The sequence below is a fragment of the Pan troglodytes genome, chromosome 12 (genome assembly GCF_028858775.2).
Source record: "Pan troglodytes isolate AG18354 chromosome 12, NHGRI_mPanTro3-v2.0_pri, whole genome shotgun sequence".
NCBI classification, from domain to species: Eukaryota; Metazoa; Chordata; class Mammalia; order Primates; family Hominidae; genus Pan; species Pan troglodytes.
The window spans coordinates 737,809-755,815 of NC_072410.2; positions in this window are offsets into that span (position 1 = coordinate 737,809).

Here is an 18,007-nt window from a genome sequence, read left to right on the forward strand (position 1 = left end):
GCATGTTCATGGAAATATCTACGCCGCCATCTGTATAAACATGGAAATATCTACACGGCCATCTGTGTATAGATGGAAATATCAACACCGCCATCTGTACAAACATGGAAATAACTACATCGCTATCTCTATAAACATGGAAATATCTGCACTGCCAACTGTAAAAACATGGAAATACCTATACAGTCATCTGTATAAACATGGAAATATCTACAATGCAATCTGTATACACATGGAAATATCTACACAGCCATCTGTATAAACATGTAAATATCTACACTGCTATCTCTATAAACATGGGAATATCTACACCGCCATCTCTGTAAACATGAAAATATCTACACTGCCATCTCCATAAACATGGAACTAACTACTCCGCCATCTGTATAAACATGGAAACATCTACACCGCCATCTGTGTGAATAAGGAAATATCTACAATGTCATCTGTATAAAGACATAAATATCTGCACCGCGAGCTGTATAAACATGGAAATACCTACATCGCTCTCTGTATAAAGGTGGAAATACCAACACCGCTATCGGTATAAACATGGAAATGTCTACAACGCCATCTATATAAACATGGAAATATCTACACCGCTATGTCTATAAACATGGAAATACCTACACCGCTATCTCTATAAACATGGAAATATCTACACCGCTATCTGTATAAACATGGAAATATCTCCACCGGTATCTGTATAAACATGGAAATATCTACACCACGATCTGTATAAACATGGAAATACCTACACCGTGATCTGTATAAAGATGGAAATATCTTCACCACGATCTGTATAAACATGGAAATATCTACACCGCTATCTGTAAAAACATGGTAATATCTACACCACCATCTATATAAACATGGAAATATCTACACCGCCATCTGTATAAACATGGAAATATCTACACCGCGATCTGTATAAACATGGAAATATCTACACCGCTATCTGTATAAACATGGAAATATCTACACAGCTATCTCTATAAACATGGAAATATCTACACCGCCATCTGTATAAACATGGAAATACCTACAAAGTCATCTGTATAAACATGGAAATATCTACACAGCCATCTGTATAAACATGGAAATATCTACACAGCCATCTGTATATACATGGAAATATCTACACGACTATCGGTATAAACATGGAAATAACTACACCGCTATTTGTATAAACAAGGAAATATCTACACCGTGGTCTGTATAAACATGGAAATATCAACACTGCCATCTCTATAAACATGGAAATATCTACACCCCTATCTGTATAAACATGGAAATATCCACACCGCTATCTCTATAAACATGGAAAAATCAACACCGCTATCTCTATGAACATGGAAATATCTACACCGCCATCTCTATAACATGGAAATATCTACATCACGATCAGTATAAACAGGGAAATATCTACACCGCTATCTGTATAAACATGGAAATATCTCCACTGCTATCTCTATAAACATGGAAATATCTACAAAGCCATCTGTATAAACATGGAAATATCTACACAGTCATGTGTAGGTACATGGAAATATCTACACTGCCATCTGTATAAACATAGAAATATCTACACAGCCCTCTGTATAAATATGGAAATATCTGCATAGGCATCTGTTTAAACATGGAAATATCTGCATCGCTATGTTTATAAACATGGAAATACCTACACTGCTGTCTCTATAAACATGGAAATATGTACACCGCTATGTGTATAAACATGGAAATATCTCCACTGCTGTCTGTATAAACATGGAAATATCTCCACCGTTATCTGTTTAAACAAGGAAATATCTACAGCGCCATCTCTATAAACATTGAAATATCTACACTGCCATCTGTAAAAACTTGGAAATATCTACACAGTCATCTGAATAAACATGGAAATATCTACACCACCATCTGTATAAACATGGAAATACCTACAATACCATCTGTATACACATGGAAATATCTACACAGACATCTGTATAAATATGGAAATATCTACACGGCCATCTGTATAAACATGGAAATATCTATCTCTATAAATATGGAAATATTTACACCGCCATCTCTATAAACATGAAAATATCTACACTGCCATCTCCATAAAGATGGAAGTATCTACTCCGCCATGTGTATAAACACGGAAATATCTACACCACCATCTGTGTAAACATGGAAATATCTACACCGCTATCTGTATAAACATGGGCATATCTACAACGCCATCTGCATGTTAATGGAAATATCTACGCCGCCATCTGTATAAACATGGAAATATCTACACGGCCATCTGTGTATAGATGGAAATATCAACACCGCCATCTGTACAAACATGGAAATGTCTACATCGCTATCTCTATAAACATGGAAATATCTGCACTGCCATCTGTAAATACATGGAAATACCTATACAGTCATCTGTATAAACATGGAAATATCTACAATGCAATCTGTATACACATGGAAATGTCTACACAGCCATCTGTATAAACATGTAAATATCTACACTGCTATCTCTATAAACATGGAAATATCTACACCGCCATCTCTATAAAAATGAAAATATCTACACTGCCATCTCCATAAACATGGAACTAACTACTCCGCCATCTGTATAAACATGGAAACATCTACACCGCCATCTGTGTGAATAAAGAAATATCTACAACGCCATCTGTATAAAGATATAAATATCTGCACCGCGAGCTGTATAAACATGGAAATATCTACATCGCTATCTGTATAAACGTGGAAATACCAACACCGCTATTGGTATAAACATGGAAATATCTACAACGCCATCTATATAAACGTGGAAATATCTACACCGCTATGTCTATAAACATGGAAATACCTACACCGCTATCTCTATAAACATGGAAATATCTACACGGCTATCTGTATAAACATGGAAATATCTACACCGCTATCTGTATAAACATGGAAATATCTACACCACGATCTGTAAAAACATGGAAATACCTACACCGTGATCTGTATAAACATGGAAATATCTTCACCACGATCTGTATAAACATGGAAATATCTACACCGCTATCTGTATAAACATGGTAATATCTACACCACCATCTATATAAACATGGAAATATCTACACCGCCATCTCTATAAACATGGAAATATCTACAATGCCATCTGTAGAAAAATGGAAATAGCTACACCGCAATCTGTGTAAACATGGAAATATCTACACCGCTATCTGTATAAACATGGAAATATCTACACCACGATCTGTATAAACATGGAAATATCTACACCGCTATCTGTATAAACATGGAAATATCTACACAGCTATCTCTATAAATATGGAAATATCTACACCGCCATCTGTATAAACATGGAAATACCTACAAAGTCATCTGTATAAACATGGAAATATCTACACAGCCATCTGTATAAACATGGAAATATCTACACAGCCATATGTATAAACATGGAAATATCTACACAGCCATCTGTATATACATGGAAATATCTACACCGCTATCTGTATAAACATGGAAATAACTCCACCGCTATTTGTATAAACAAGGAAATATCTACACCGTGATCTGTATAAACATGGAAATATCAACACTGCCATCTCTATAAACATGGAAATATCTACACCCCTATCTGTATAAACATGGAAATATCCACACCGCTATCTCTATAAACATGGAAAAATCAACACCGCTATCTCTATGAACATGGAAATATCTACACCGCCATCTCTATAACATGGAAATATCTACACCACGATCAGTGTAAACATGGAAATATCTACACCGTTATCTGTATAAACATGGAAATATCTCCACTGCTATCTCTATAAACATGGAAATAACTACAAAGCCATCTGTATAAACATGGAAATACCTACACAGTCATGTGTAGGAACATGGAAATATCTACACTGCCATCTGTATAAACATAGAAATATCTACACAGCCCTCTGTATAAATATGGAAATATCTGCATAGGCATCTGTGTAAACATGGAAATATCTGCAACGCTATCTGTATAAACATGGAAATACCTACACCGCTGTCTCTATAAACATGGAAATATGTACACCGCTATGTGTATAAACATGGAAATATCTCCACTGCTGTCTGTATAAACATGGAAATATCTTCACCACGATCTGTATAAACATGGAAATATCTACACCGCTATCTGTAAAAACATGGTAATATCTACACCACCATCTATATAAACATGGAAATATCTACACCGCCATCTGTATAAACATGGAAATATCTACACCGCGATCTGTATAAACATGGAAATATCTACACCGCTATCTGTATAAACATGGAAATATCTACACAGCTATCTCTATAAACATGGAAATATCTACACCGCCATCTGTATAAACATGGAAATACCTACAAAGTCATCTGTATAAACATGGAAATATCTACACAGCCATCTGTATAAACATGGAAATATCTACACAGCCATCTGTATATACATGGAAATATCTACACGACTATCGGTATAAACATGGAAATAACTACACCGCTATTTGTATAAACAAGGAAATATCTACACCGTGGTCTGTATAAACATGGAAATATCAACACTGCCATCTCTATAAACATGGAAATATCTACACCCCTATCTGTATAAACATGGAAATATCCACACCGCTATCTCTATAAACATGGAAAAATCAACACCGCTATCTCTATGAACATGGAAATATCTACACCGCCATCTCTATAACATGGAAATATCTACATCACGATCAGTATAAACAGGGAAATATCTACACCGCTATCTGTATAAACATGGAAATATCTCCACTGCTATCTCTATAAACATGGAAATATCTACAAAGCCATCTGTATAAACATGGAAATATCTACACAGTCATGTGTAGGTACATGGAAATATCTACACTGCCATCTGTATAAACATAGAAATATCTACACATCCCTCTGTATAAATATGGAAATATCTGCATAGGCATCTGTTTAAACATGGAAATATCTGCATCGCTATGTTTATAAACATGGAAATACCTACACTGCTGTCTCTATAAACATGGAAATATGTACACCGCTATGTGTATAAACATGGAAATATCTCCACTGCTGTCTGTATAAACATGGAAATATCTCCACCATTATCTGTTTAAACAAGGAAATATCTACAGCGCCATCTCTATAAACATTGAAATATCTACACTGCCATCTGTAAAAACTTGGAAATATCTACACAGTCATCTGAATAAACATGGAAATATCTACACCACCATCTGTATAAACATGGAAATACCTACAATACCATCTGTATACACATGGAAATATCTACAAAGACATCTGTATAAATATGGAAATATCTACACGGCCATCTGTATAAACATGGAAATATCTATCTCTATAAATATGGAAATATTTACACCGCCATCTCTATAAACATGAAAATATCTACACTGCCATCTCCATAAAGATGGAAGTATCTACTCCGCCATGTGTATAAACACGGAAATATCTACACCACCATCTGTGTAAACATGGAAATATCTACACCGCTATCTGAATAAACATGGGCATATCTACAACGCCATCTGCATGTTAATGGAAATATCTACACCGCCATCTGTATAAACATGGAAATATCTACACTGCCATCTGTAGAAAGATGGAAATATCTACACCGCTATCTCTATAAATATGGAAATATCTACACAGCCATCTCTATAAACATGAAAATTTCTACACGGCCATCTCCATAAAGATGGAAGTACCTACTCCGCCATGTTTATAAACAAGGAAATATCTACACAACCATCTGTGAAAACATGGAAATATCTACACCGCTATCTGTATAAACATGGAAATATCTACACCGCGATCTGTATAAACATGGAAATAACTACACCGCGATCTGCATAAACATGGAAATATCCTCACCACGATCTGTATAAACATGGAAATATCTACACCGCCATCTGCATGTCCATGGAAATATCTACGCCGCCATCTGTATAAACATGGAAATATCTACACGGCCATCTGTGTATAGATGGAAATATCAACACCGCCACCTGTACAAACACGGAAATATCTACACCGCTATCTCTATAAACATGGAAATATCTACACAGCCATCTGTATAAACATGTAAATATCTACACTGCTATCTCTATAAACATGGAAATATCTTCACCGCCTTCTCTATAAACATGAAAATATCTACACTGCCATCTCCATAAACTTGGAATTAACTACTCTGCCATCTGTATAAACATGGAAACATCTACACCGCCATCTGTGTGAATAAGGAAATATCTACAATGCCATCTGTATAAAGATATAAATATCTGCACCGCGAGCTGTATAAACATGGAAATATCTACATCGCTATCTGTATAAACGTGGAAATACCAACACCGCTATCGGTATAAAAATGGAAATATCTACACCGCTATGTCTATAAACATGGAAATACCTACAACGCTATCTCTATAAACATGGAAATATCTACACCGCTATCTGTATAAACATGGAAATATCTACACCGCTATCTGTATAAACATGGAAATATCTACACTGTGATCTGTATAAACATGGAAATATCTACACCGCGATCTGCATAAACATGGAAATATCTTCACCACGATCTGTATAAACTTAGAAATATCTACACCGCTATCTGTATAAACATGGTAATATCGACACCACCATCTATATAAACATGGAAATATCTACACCGCCATCTGTATAAACATGGAAATATCTACAATGCCATCTGTAGAAAGATGGAAATATCTACACCGCATTCTGTTTAAACATGGAAAATCTACACTGATATCTGTAAAAATGTGGAAATACTTACACCGTTATCTGTATAAACATGGAAATATCTACACCGCGATCTGTATAAACATGGAAATATCTACACCCCGATCTGTATAAACATCGAAATATCTACACCGCTATCTGTATAAACGTGGAAATATCTACATAGCTATCTCTATAAACATGGAAATATCTTCACCGCCATCTGTATAAACATGGAAATACCTACAAAGTCATCTGTATAAACTTGGAAATATCTACAAACCATCTGTATAAACATGGAAATATCTACACATCCGTCTGTATATACATGGAAATACCTACACCGCTATCTGTATAAACATGGAAATAACTACACCGCTATTTGTATAAACAAGGAAATATCTACACCGTGATCTGTATAAACATGGAAATATTTACACTGCTATCTGTCAAAACATGGAAATTTCTACACCGTTATCTCTATAAACATGGAAATATCAACACCGCCATCTGTATAAACATGGAAATACCTATACAGTCATCTGGGTAAACATGGAAATATCTACACCACCATCTGTATAAACATGGAGATATCTACAATGCCATCTGTATACACATGGAAATACCTACACGGCAATCTGTGTATAGATGGAAACATCAACACCGCCATCTGTACAAACTTGGAAATATCTACACTGCTATCTCTATACACATGAAAATATCTACACTGCGGTCTGTATAAACTTGGAAATATCTACACCGGTATCTGTATAAACATGGAAATACCTACACCACGATCTGTATAAACATGGAAATATGTACACCGCTATCTGTATAAACATGGAAATATCTGCATCGCTATCTCTATAGACATGGAAATATCTACAAAGCCATCTGTATAAACATGGAAATAGCTACACAGTCATGTGTAGGAACATGGAAATATCTACACTGCCATCTGTATAAACATAGAAATATCTACACAGCCCTCTGTATAAATATGGAGATATCTGCATAGGCATCTGTATAAACATGGAAATATCTGCACCGCTATCTGTATAAACATGGAAATACCTACACCGCTGTCTCTATAAACATGGAAATATGTACACCGCTATGTGTATAAACATGGATATATATCCACTGCTGTCTGTATAGACATGGAAACATCTACACCGTTATCTGTATAAACATGGAAATATCTACAGCGCCATCTCCATAAACATTGAAATATCTACACTGCCATCTGAAAAACATGGAAATATCTACACAGTCATCTGAATAAACATGGAAATATCTACACCACAATCTGTATAAACATGGAAATACCTACAATACCATCTGTATACACATGGATATATCTACACAGACATCTGTATAAATATGGAAATATCTACACCGCCATCTGTATAAACATGGAAATGTCTACACTGCCATCTGTAGAAAGATGGAAATATCTACACCGCTATCTCTATAAATATGGAAATATCTACACCACGATCTCTATAAACATGAAAATATCTACACTGCCATCTCCATAAAGATGGAAGTATCTACTCCGCCATGTGTAAAAACACGGAAATATCTACACAACCAACTTTGAAAACATGGAAATATCTACACCGCTATCTGTATAAACATGGAAATATCTACACCGCCATCTGCATGTCCATGGAAATATCTACGCCGCCATCTGTATAAACATGGAAATATCTACATGGACATCTGTGTATAGATGGAAATATCAACACCGCCATCTGTACAAACATGGAAATATCTACAACGCTATCTCTATAAACATGGAAATATCTACACAGTCATCTGTATAAACATGTAAATATCTACACTGCTATCTCTATAAACATGGAAATACCTACACCGCCATCTCTATAAACATGAAAATATCTACACTGCCATCTCCATAAACATGGAACTAACTACTCCGCCATCTGTATAAACATGGAAACATCTACACCGCCATCAGTGTGAATAAGGAAATATCTACAGTGCCATCTGCATAAAGATATAAATATCTGCACCGCGAGCTGTATAAACATGGAAATATCTAAATCGCTATCTGTATAAACGTGGAAATACCAACTCCGCTATCGGTATAAACATGGAAATATCTACAACGCCATCTATATAAACATGGAAATATCTACACCGCTATGTCTATAAACATGGAAATAACTACACCGCTATCTGTATGAACATGGTAATATCTACACCACCATCTATATAAACATGGAAATATCTACACCGCCATCTGTATAAACATGGAAATATCTACAATGCCATCTGTAGAAAGATGGAAATATATACACCGCAATCTGTGTAAACATGGAAATATCTACTCCAATATCTGTGAAAACATGGAAATATCTACACCGCAATCTGTATAAACATGGAAATATCTACACAGCGATCTGTATAAACATGGAAATATCTACAGCGCCATCTCTATAAACATTGAAATATCTACACTGCCATCTGTAAATACATGGAAATATCTACACAGTCATCTGAATAAACATGGAAATATCTACACCACCATCTGTATAAACATGGAAATACCTACAATACCATCTGAATACACATGCAAATAACTACACAGACATCTGTATAAATATGAAAATATCTACACCGCCATCTGTATAAACATGGAAATATCTACACTGCCATCTGTAGAAAGATGGAAATATCTACTCCGCTATCTCTATAAATACGGAAATATCTACACCGCCATCTCTATAAACATGAATATATCTCCACTGCAATCTCCATAAAGATGGAATTAACTACTCTGCCATGTGTATAAACACGGAAATATCTACACCACCATCAGTGAAAACATGGAAATACCTACACCGCTATCTGTATAAACATGGAAATATCTAAACCGCCCTCTGCATGTCCATGGAAATATCTACGCTGCCATCTGTAAAACATGGAAATATCTACCCGGCCATCTTTGTATAGATAGAAATATCAACACCGCCATCTGTACAAACATGGAAATACCTACACTGCTATCTCTATAAACATGGAAATATCTATACCGCTATCTGTAAAAACATGGTAATAACTACACCACGATCTATATAAACATGGAAATATCTACACCGCCATCTGTATAAACATGGAAATATCTTCAATGCCATCTGTAGAAAGATGGAAATATCTACACCGCAATCTGTGTAAACATTGAAATATCTACACCGATATCTGTAAAAACATGGAAATATCTACACCGCTATCTGTATAAACATAGAAATATCTACACCGCGATCTGTATAAACATGGAAATATCTACAGCACCATCTCTATAAACATTGAAATATCTACACTGCCTTCTGTAAAAACATGGAAATATCTTCACAGTCATCGGAATAAACATGGAAATATCTACACCACCATCTGTATAAACATGGAAATACCAACAATACCATCTGTATACACATGGAAATATCTACACAGACATCTGTATAAATAGGGAAATATCTACACCGCCATCTGTATATACCTGGAATTATCTTCACTGCCATCTGTAGAAAGATGGAAATATCTACACCGCTATCTCAATACATATGGAAATATCTCCACCGCCATCTCTATAAACATGAAATTATCTACACTGCCATCTCCATAAAGATGGAAGTATCTACTCCGCCATGTGTATAGACACGGAAATATCTACACCACCATCTGTGTAAACATGGAAATATCCACACCGCTATCTGTATAAACATGGAAATATCTACACCGCCATCTGCATGTCCATGGAAATATCTACACCGCCGTCTGTATAAACAAAGAAATATCTACACGCCCATCTGTGTATAGATGGAAATATCATCACCGCCATCTATACAAACATGGAAATATCTACACCGCTATCTCTATAAACATGGAAATATCTACACCGCCATCTCTATAAACATGAAAATATCTACACTGCCATCTCCATAAATATGGAACTACTCCGCCATCTGTATAAACATGGAAACATCTACACCGCCATCTGTGTGAATAAGGAAATATCTACACTGCCATCTGTATAAAGATATGAATATCTGCACTGCGAGCTGTATAAACATGGAAATATCTACATCGCTATCTGTAAAAACGTGGAAATACCAACACCGCTATCGGTATAAACATGGAAATATCTACAACGCTATCTATATAAACATGGAAATATCTACAACGCTATCAATATACACATGGAAATATCTACACCGCTATGTCTATAAACATGGAAATACCTACACCGCTATCTCTAGAAACATGGAAATATCTACACCGCTATCTGTATAAACATGGAAATATCTACACCGCTATTTGTATAAACATGGAAATATCTACACCGCGATCTGTATAAACATGGAAATATCTACACCGCGATCTGCATAAACATGGAAATATCTACACCGCGATCTGTATAAACATGGAAATATCTACACTGCGATCTGCATAAACATGGGAATATCTTCACTACGATCTGTATAAACATGGAAATATCTACACTGCTATCTGTATAAACATTGTAATATCTACACCACCATCTATATAAACATGGAAATATCTACACCGCCATCTGTATAAACAAGGAAATATCTACAATGCCATCTGTAGAAAGATGGAAATATCTACACCGCAATCTGTGTAAACATGGAAAAACTACACTGATATCTGTAAAAACATGGAAATAACTACACCGCTCTCTGTATAAACATGGAAATATCTACACTGCGATCTGTATAAACATGGAAATATCTACACCGCGATCTGTATAAACATGGAAATATCTGCACCACTATCTGTATAAACATGGAAATATCTACACAGCTATCTCTATAAACATGGAAATATCTACACCGCCATCTGTATAAACATGGAAATAACTACAAAGTCATCTGTATAAACACGGAAATATCTACACAGCTCTCTGTATAAATAGGGAGATATCTGCATAGGCATCTGTATAAACATGGAAATATCTACACCTCTATCTGTATAAACATGGAAATATCTACACCGCCATCTGTATAAACATGGAAATATCTACAATGCCATCTGTAGAAAGATGGAAATATCTACACCGCAATCTGTGTAAACATGGAAAGATCTACACCAATATCTGTAAAACCATGGAAATATCTACACCGCAATCTGTATAAACATGGAAATATCTACACAGCGATCTGTATAAACATGGAAATATCTACAGCGCCATCTGTATAAACATTGAAATATCTACAATGCCATCTGTAAATACATGGAAATATCTACACAGTCATCTGAATAAACTTGGAAATATCTACACCACCATCTGTATAAACATGGAAATACCTACAATACCATCTGAATACACATGCAAATATCTACACAGACATCTGTATAAATATGGAAATATCTACACCGCCATCTGTATAAACATGAAAATATCTACACTGCCATCTGTAGAAAGATGGAAATATCTCCACCGCTATCTCTATAAATATGGAAATATCTACACCGCCATCTCTATAAACATGAAAATATCTCCACTGCCATCTCCATAAAGATGGAAGTATCTACTCCGCCATGTGTATAAACACGGAAATATCTACACCACCATCTGTGAATACAAGGAAATATCTACACCGCTATCTGTATAAACATGGAAATATCTACACCGCCATCTGCATGTCCATGGAAATATCTACGCTGCCATCTGTATAAACATGGAAATATCTACACGGCCATCTGTGTATAGATGGAAATATCAGCACCGCCATCTGTATAAACATGGAAATATCTACACCGCTATCTCTATAAACATGGAAATATCTGAACTGCCATCTGTAAAAACATGGAAATACCTATACAGTCATCTGTATAAACATGGAAATATCTACAATGCCGTCTGTATACACATGGAAATATCTACACAGCCATCTGTATAAACATGTAAATATCTGCACTGCTATGTCTATAAACATGGAAATATCTACACCGCCATCTCTATAAACATGAAAATATCTACACTGCCATCTCCATAAACATGGAACTAACTACTCCGCCATCTGTATAAACATGGAAACATCTACACTGCCATCAGTGTGAATGAGGAAATATCTACAATGCCATCTGTATAAAGATATAAATATCTGCACCGTGAGCTGTATAAACATGGAAATATCTACATCGCTATCTGTATAAACGTGGAAATACCAACACCGCTATCAGTATAAACATGGAAATATCTACAACGCCATCTATATAAACATGGAAATATCTACACCGCTATGTCTATAAACATGGAAATAGCTTCACCGCTATCTCCATAAACATGGAAATATCTGCACCGCCTTCTGTATAAACATGGAAATATCTACACCGCTATCTGTATAAACATGGAAATATCTACACAGCTATCTCTATAAGCATGGAAATATCTACACCGCCATCTGTAAAAACATGGAAATGCCTACAAAGTCATCAGTATAAACATGGAAATATCTACAAACCGTCTGTATAAACATGGAAATATCTACACAGCCGTCTGTATATACATGGAAATATCTACACCGCTATCTGTATAAACATGGAAATAACTACACCGCTATTTGTATAAACAAGGAAATATCTACACCGTGATCTGTATAAACATGGAAATATTTACACCGCTATCTGTATAAACATGGAAATTTCTACACCGTTATCTGCATAAATATGGAAATATCTATACCGCAATCTCTATAAACATGGAAATATCAAAACTGCCATCTGTATAAACATGGAAATACCTATACAGTCATCTGTGTATACATGGAAATATCTACACCACCATCTGTATAAACATGGAAATATCTACAATGCCATCTGTATACACATGGAAATACCTACACGGCAATCTGTGTATAGATGGAAACATCAACACCGCCATCTGTACAAACTTGGAAATACCTACACTGCTATCTCTATAAACATGGAAATATCTACACTGAGGTCTGTATAAAAATGGAAATATCTACACTGGTATCTGTATAAACATGGAAATATCTACACCACGATCTGTATAAATATGGAAATATATACAACGCTATCTGTATAAATATTGAAATATCTGCACCGCTATCTCTATAGACATGGAAATATCTACAAAGCCATCTGTATAAACATGGAAATACCTACACAGTCATGTGTAGGAACATGGAAATATCTACACTGCCACCTGTATAAACATAGAAATATCTACACAGACCTCTGTATAAATATGGAGATATCTGCATAGGCATCTGTATAAACATGGAAATATCTGCACCGCTATCTGTATAAACATGGAAATACCTACACCGCTGTCTCTATAAACATGGAAATGTGTACTCCGCTATGTGTATAAACATGGAAATATCTCCACTGCTGTCTGTATAAACATGGAAATACCTCCACCGTTATCTGTATAAACATGGAAATATCTACAGCGCCATCTCTATAAACATTGAAATATCTACACTGCCATCTGTAAAAACATGGAAATATCTACACAGTCATCTGAATAAACATGGAAATATCTCCACCACCATCTGTATAAACAGGGAAATACCTACAATACCATCTGAATACACATGCAAATATCTACACAGACATCGGTATAAATATGGAAATATCCACACCGCCATCTGTATAAACGTGGAAATATCTACTCTGCCATCTGTAGAAAGATGGAAATATCTCCACCGCTATCTCTATAAATATGGAAATATCTACACCGCCATCTCTATAAACATGAAAATATCTACACTGCCATCTCCATAAAGATGGAAGTATCTACTCCGCCATGTGTATAAACACGGAAATATCTACACCACCATCTGTGAAAACATGGAAATATCTACAACGCTATCTGTATAAACATGGAAATACCTACACCGCCATCTGCATGTCCATGGAAATATCTACGCTGCCATCTGTATAAACATGGAAATATCTACACGGCCATCTGTGTATAGACGGAAATATCAGCACCGCCATCTGTGTAAACATGGAAATATCTACACCGCTATCTCTATAAACATGGAAATATCTGCACTGCCATCTGTAAAAACATGGAAATACCTATACAGTCATCTGTATAAACATGGAAATATCTACACTGCCATCTGTATAAACATGGAAATATCTACAGGGCCATCTGTATAAACATGTAAATATCTACACCGACATAGGTACACTTTTGGAAATATCTAAACAGCCATCTGTATAAACATGGAAATATCTCCACCGCTATCTGTATAAACATGGAAATATCTACAACTCTATCTGTTTAAAGATGGAAATATCTCCACCGCTATCTGTATAAACTTGGAAATATCTACAACGCTATCTGTGTAAACATGGAAATATCTACACAGCTATCTGTATAAACATGGAAATAACTACACCGCTATCTGTATATACATGGAAATTTTTACACCGCTATCTGTATAAACATGGAAATATCTCCACCGCTATCTGTAGAAACATGGAAATATCTACACCGCCATCTGTATAAACATGGAAATACCTACACAGCCATGTGTACATACATGCAAATATCTACACCGCTCCCTATATAAACATGGAAATAACTACACCGCTATCTGTATATACATGGAAATATCTACACCGCCATCTACATATTCATAGAAATATCTGCACCACCATCTGTACAAACATGGAAATATCTACACGGTCATCTGTGTATAGATGGAAATATCAACACCGCCATCTGTACAAACATGGAAATATCTGCACCGCTATCTGTATAAACATGGAAATATCTACACCGCTACCTGTATAAACATGGAAATAACTACACCGCTATTTGTATAAACAAGGAAATATCTACACCGTGATCTGTATAAACATGGAAATATCTACACAGCTATTTGTATAAACAAGGAAATATCTACACCGCTATCTGTATAAACATGGAAATAACTACACCGCTATTTGCATAAACAAGGAAATATCTACACCGCCATCTGTATAAACATGGAAATATCTACAACGCCATCTCTATAAACATGGAAATATCTACACCCTTATCTGTATAAACATGGAAATATCCACACCGCTATCTCTATAAACACGGAAATATCTACACCGAGATCAGTATAAACGTGGAAATATCTACACCGCTATCTCTATAAACATGGAAATATCTCCAATGCTATCTCTATAAACATCGAAATATCTACACCGCCATCTGTATAAACATGGAAATACTTACAAAGTTATCAGTATAATCATGGAAATATCTACACCGTCATCTGTATAAACATGGAAATATCTACACAGCCATGTGTACATACATGGAAATATCTACACCGCTCTCCATATAAACATGGAAATAACTACACCGCTATCTGAATATACATGGAAATATCTACACCGCCATCTACATATCCATAGAAATATCTGCGCCGCCATCTGTATAAACATGGAAATATCTACACGGTCATCTGTGTATAGATGGAAATATCAACACCGCCATCTGTACAAACATGGAAATATCTGCACCGCTATCTGTATAAACATGGAAATATCTACACCGTTGTCTGTATAAACATGGAAATATCTACACCGCTATCGGTATAAACATGGAAATATCTACACCGCTATCTCTATAAACATGGAAATATCTACACCGTGACCTGTATAAACATGGAAATATTTACACCGATATCTCTATAAACATGGAAATATCTACACTGTGATCTGTATAAACATGGAAATATTTACACCGATATCTGTATAAACATGGAAATATCTACACCGCCATCTCTATAAACATGGTAATAACTACACCGCCATCTATATGAACATGGAAATATCTACACCGCCATCTGTATAAACATGGAAATATCTACAATGCTATCTGTAGAAAGATGGAAATATCTACACTGCAATCTGTGTAAACATGGAAATACCTACACCAATATCTGTAAAAACTTAGAAATATCTACACCGCTATCTGTATAAAGATGGAAATTTCTACACCGCGACCTGCATAAGCATGGAAATATCTACACAGTAATCTGTAGAAAAATGAAAATATCTACACAGCTATCTCTATAAACATGGAAATACCTACACCGCCATCTGTATAAACATGGAAATACCTACAAGTCATCTGTATAAACATGGAAACATCTACACAGCCATCTGTATAAACATGGAAATATCTACACAGCCATCTGTATATACATGGAAATAACTACACCGCTATTTGTATAAACAAGGAAATATCTACACCGTGATCTGTATAAACATGGAAATATCTACACGGCTATTTGTATAAACAAGGAAATATCTACACCGCTATCAGTATAAACATGGAAATAACTACACCGCTATTTGCATAAACAAGGAAATATCTACACCGTGATCTGTAAAAATGGAAATATCTACAATGCCATCTGTAGAAAGATGGAAATATCTGCACCGCAATCTGTGTAAACATGGAAATATCTACACCAATGTCTGTAAAAACATGGAAATATCTACACCGCTAACTGTATAAACATGGAAATATCTACACCACGATCTGCATAAACATGGAAATATCTACACCACGATCTGTATAAACATGTAAATATCTAAACCGCTATCTGTAGAAACATGGAAATATCTACACAGCTATCTCTATAAACATGGAAATATCTACACCGCCATCTGTATAAACATGGAAATACCTACAAGTCGTCTGTATAAACATGGAAATATCTACACAGCCATCTGTATAAACATGGAAATATCTACACAGCCATCTGTATATACATGGAAATATCTACACCGCTACCTGTATAAACATGGAAATAACTACACCGCTATTTGTATAAACAAGGAAATATCTACACCGTGATCTGTATAAACATGGAAATATCTACACTGCTATTTCTATAAACAAGGAAATATCTACATGGCTATCTGTATAAACATGGAAATAACTACATCGCTATTTGCATAAACAAGGAAATATCTACACCGTGATCTGTGTAAACATGGAAATATCTACAACGCCATCTCTATAAACATGGAAATATCTACATCCCTATCTGTATAAACATGGAAATATCCACACGGCTATCTCTATAAACATGGAAATAACTACACCGCGATCAGTATAAACGTGGAAATATATACACCGCTATCTCTATAAACATGGAAATATCTCCAC